Here is a 4939-nt window from a genome sequence, read left to right on the forward strand (position 1 = left end):
TCAGTGGGTCAGTACTGAGATAGCGCTGCATTGTCAGAGGGCAGAACTGAGGGAGTGCTACACTGTCAGAGGGTCAGACTGAGGGTCTGCTGCATTGCCCGAGGGAGAGTACTGATGAAATGCCTCATTGTCAGAAATTCAGAACTGAGGGAGTGCTGCACTATCAGAGGCCCAGTACTGAGGGAGTGTTGAACTCTCAGAGGGTCAGTCCTGAGGCAGCACCACACTGTCAGTGGGTAAGTACTGAGGGAGCACCACACTGTCAGAGAGTCCATACTGAGTGAGCACCACACTGTCAGGGGGTCAGCGCTGAGTGAATGCTGCACTGTCAGAGGGTCAGTAGTGAGGGAGTGTCGCATTGTCTGAGAGTCAGTACTGAGGGAGAGCTACACTGTGAGAGGGTCAGTACTGAGAATGTGCTGCATTACCAGAGGGTCAGTACTGAAGGAAACCTACACTGTCAGAGGGTCTTCACTAGAAGATTGCTGCACTGTCAAATGGTCAGTTCCGAGGGAGTACTGCAATGTCAGACGGTCAGTACTGGGGGAGTGGTGCAACGTGAGAGCGTTATTACCGAGGAAATGCTGCGCTGTCAGTGGGTCAGTGCTGAGGGAGCACTCTAATGTCAGAGATTTTGTACTGAGGGAGCGGTTTACTGTCAGAGGGTCAGTACTGAGGGAGTGCCGCATTGTTGGAGGATCAGTACTGAGGGAATGCTGCACTGTTGGAGGGTCAGTACTATGGAAGTGGTGCACTCTCGGAGGGTTAGTAGTGTGGGAGTGGCATACTGCCAGAGGGGCAGTTCTAAGAGTGTGGCATCCTGTTGGAGAGTCAATACTCAGGGAGCGCCAATCAATCAGAGGGTCAGTACTGAGGGAGTGCCTCAATGTCGAAGTGTTTGTACTGAGAGAATGCCTCACTGTCAGAGGGTCAGTATGGCGCAGTGCCGCACTCTCATTGACTTTCCAAAATGTGGCACACCCTCAGGACTGATCCTCCCACAGTTCAACACACACCCAGGGCTGAAAGAGTACAATACCTTTGGAAAGACAGTACTGAGGGAGTGCTGCGCTGTCAGAGGGTCAGTACAAAAGATATGCAGGACTTTCGGAGGTTGAGTACTGAGGGAGCACTGCACTGTCAGAGGGTGAGAACTGAGGGAATGCACACTGTCAGAGGGTCAGTACTGAGGGAGTGCTGCACTGTCAGTGGGTCAGTACTGAGGGAGTGCCACGCTGTCAGATGATCAGTACTGAGGGAGTGCTGCACTGTCAGTGGGTCAGTACTGAGGGAATGCTGCGCTGTCAGTGGGTCAGTACTGAGGGAGTGCTGCACTGTCAGAGGATCAGTACTGAGGGAGTGCTGCACTGTCAGAGGGTCAGTATTGAGGGAGTGCTGCACTGTCAGAGGGTCAGTACTGAGGGAGTGCTGCACTGTTAGAGGGGCAGTATTGAGGGAGTGCTGCACTGTCAGAGGGTCAGTACTGAGGGAGTGATACACTGTCAGAGAGTCAGTACTGATGGAGTGCTGCATTGTCAGAGGGTCAGTACTGATGGAATGCTGGACTGTCAGAGGGTCAGTACTGAGATAGCGCTACACTGTATGATAATCGGTGCAGGGGACGTGCTGCACAGTTGGAGAGTCAGTACTGAGAGAGTGCTGCACTGTCAGAGGGTCAGTATGGGGCAGTGCCGCACTGTCACTGACTTTCCAAAATGTGGCATACCCTCAGTATTTAGCCTCCCACAGTTCGCCATATACTCTGTGCTGAAAGAGTGCAACACCTTGGAAAGACAGTACTGAGGACGTGCTGCACTGCCAGAGGATCAGTACAAAAGATGTGCAGGACTATCGGAGGTTGAGTACTGAGGGAGCACTGCACTGTCAGAGTGTGAGAACTGAGGGAATGCACACTGTCAGTGGGTCAGTACTGAGGGAGTGCTGCACTGTCAGTGGGTCAGTACTGAGGAGTGCTGCACTGTCAGTGGTCAGTACTGAGGGAGTGCCACACTGTCAGAGGGTCAGTACTGAGGGAGTGCCACTGTTGGAAGTTCAGTACTGAGGGAGTGCTGCACTGTCTGAGGGTTAGCACTGAGCAAGTGCCACACTGTCAAAGGGTCAGTACTGAGAGAGTGCTGCACTGCAAGAAGGTCAGTACTGAGGCAGTGTTACACTGTGAGAGGGTCAGTGCTGAGGGAATGCCGCATTGTCAGAAGGGCAGTACTGAGGGAGTGTTACACTGTGAGAGGGTCAGTGCTGAGGGAACGACGCATTTCCAGAAGGGCAGTACTGAGGGAGTGTTACACTGTGAGAGGGTCAGTGCTGAGGGAACGACGCATTGCCAGAAGGGCAGTACTGAGGGAGTGTTACACTGTGAGAGGGTCAGTGCTGAGGGAACGACGCATTTCCAGAAGGTCAGTACTGAGGCAGTTCTACAATGTCAGAGGTTCTTTACTGAGTGAATGCTGCACCGTCAGCTGGTCAGTACAGAGGGAGTGCTGCACTGTCAGTGGGTCAGTACTGAGGGAGTACTACATTGCCAGAGTGTCAGTACTGAGGGAGTGCTTCACTGTCAGAGGTTCAGTACTGAGGGAGTGCTGCACTGTCAGAGGATCAGTACTGAGGGAGTGCTGCACTGTCAGTGGGCCAGTACTGAGGGAGTGCTGCACTGTCAGAGGGTCAGTACTGAGGTAGATCTGCACTGTCAGAGGGTCAGTGCTCAGGGAGTGCTGCACTGTTAAAGGGCCAGTGCTGAGGGAACGCCGCACTGTCAGAAGGTTAGGACCGAGGCAGTTGTGCAATATCAGAGGTTCTTTACTGAGTGAATGCTGCACCGTCAGCTTGTCAGTACAGAGGGAGTTCTGCACTGTCAGATGTTCAGTACTGAGGGAGTGTTGCACTGTCAGAGGGTCAGTACTGAGGGAGTGCAGCACTGTCAGTGGGTCAGTACTGAGGGTGTGCTGCACTGTCAGAGGGTCAGTGCTGAGGGAGTGCTGCACTGTCAGAGGGTCAGTACTGAGGGAATGCTGCACTGTTAGAGGGTCAGTGCTGAGGGAGTGCCACTGTCGGAAGGTCAGTACTCAGGGAGCATCACACAACCAGATTATCAATACTGAAGGATTGCTGCACTGTTGGAAGGTCAATATTGAGGGAGTGCAGCAATGTCAGTGCGTCTGTACTGAGGAAGCGCTACACTTTCAGTGGGTCTGTACTGAGGGAGTGCTACATTTTCAGTGGGTCTGTACTGAGGAAGCGCTACACTGTCAGTGGGTCTGGACTGAGGGAGTACTACACTGTCAGTGGGTCTGTACTGAGGAAGCGCTACACTGTCAGACAGTCAGTACGAACAGAGTGCTGCACTGTCAAATGGTCAGTACAAAGGGAGTACTGCACTGTCAGAGAGTTAGTACTGAGCAAGGGAGTGCTGCACTGTCAGTTGGTCAGTACTGAGCGAGTGCTGCACTGTCAGAGGGCCAGTACTGATGGAGTGCTGCACTGTCAGTGGGTCAGTACTGAGGGTGTGCTGCACTGTCAGAGGGTCAGTGCTGAGGGAGTGCTGCATTGTCAGTGGGTCAGTACTGAGGGTGTGCTGCACTGTCAGAGGGTCAGTGCTGAGGGAATGCTGCACTGTCAGAGGGTCAGTACTGAATGCCGCACTATTGGTCAGTCAGTGCTAAGGGAATGCCGCACTGTTGGAGGTTTTGTACTGAGGGAGTGCTGCATTGTCAGAGGGTCAGTAGTGTGGGATTGCCGTATTGTTTTAGGATCAGTACTGAGGGTTTGCCGGTCTGCCAAAGGGAGATTACTGAGGGAATACCGCTGTGGGAGGTTCAGAACTGAGGGAGCACCACTCTGTCAAAGTGTCAGTAGAGAGGGAGCGCCACACTGTCAAAGGGCCGTACTGAAAGAGTGCTGCTACTGTCAGAGGGTCAGTACTGAGTGGTGCCACACTGTCAGAGGGTCAGTGCTGAGGGAGCGCTGCACTGTCAGAGGGTCAGTATGGGGCAGTGCCGCACTGTCACTGACTTTCCAAAATGTGGCATACCCTCAGTATTCAGCCTCCCACAGTTCGCCATATACTCTGTGCTGAAAGAGTGCAACACCTTTGGAAAGACAGTACTGAGGAAGTGCTGCACTGCCAGAGGATCAGTACAAAAGATGTGCAGGACTATCGGAGGTTAAGTACTGAGGGAGCACTGCACTGTCAGAGTGTGAGAACTGAGGGAATGCACACTGTCAGTGGGTCAGTACTGAGGGAGTGCTACATTTTCAGTGGGTCTGTACTGAGGAAGCGCAACACTGTCAGTGGGTCTGGACTGAGGGAGTACTACACTGTCAGTGGGTCTGTACTGAGGAAGCGCTACACTGTCAGACAGTCAGTACGAACAGAGTGCTGCACTGTCAAATGGTCAGTACAAAGGGAGTACTGCACTGTCAGAGAGTTAGTACTGAGCAAGGGAGTGCTGCACTGTCAGTTGGTCAGTACTGAGCGAGTGCTGCACTGTCAGAGGGTCAGTACCGATGGAGTGCTGCACTGTCAGTGGGTCAGTACTGAGGGTGTGCTGCACTGTCAGAGGGTCAGTGCTGAGGGAGTGCTGCATTGTCAGTGGGTCAGTACTGAGGGAATGCTGCACTGTCAGAGGGTCAGTACTGAATGCCGCACTATTGGTCAGTCAGTGCTAAGGGAATGCCGCACTGTTGGAGGTTTTGTACTGAGGGAGTGCTGCATTGTCAGAGGGTCAGTAGTGTGGGATTGCCGTATTGTTTTAGGATCAGTACTGAGGGTTTGCCGGTCTGCCAAAGGGAAATTACGGAGGGAATACCGCTGTGGGAGGTTCAGAACTGAGGGAGCACCACTCTGTCAAAGTGTCAGTAGAGAGGGAGCGCCACACTGTCAAAGGGTCGTACTGAAAGAGTGCTGCTACTGTCAGAGGGTCAG

Source organism: Chiloscyllium plagiosum, unplaced genomic scaffold, assembly GCF_037043375.1.
Source record: "Chiloscyllium plagiosum isolate Xiang-an unplaced genomic scaffold, Cpla_swu_hap1 HiC_scaffold_42, whole genome shotgun sequence".
NCBI classification, from domain to species: Eukaryota; Metazoa; Chordata; class Chondrichthyes; order Orectolobiformes; family Hemiscylliidae; genus Chiloscyllium; species Chiloscyllium plagiosum.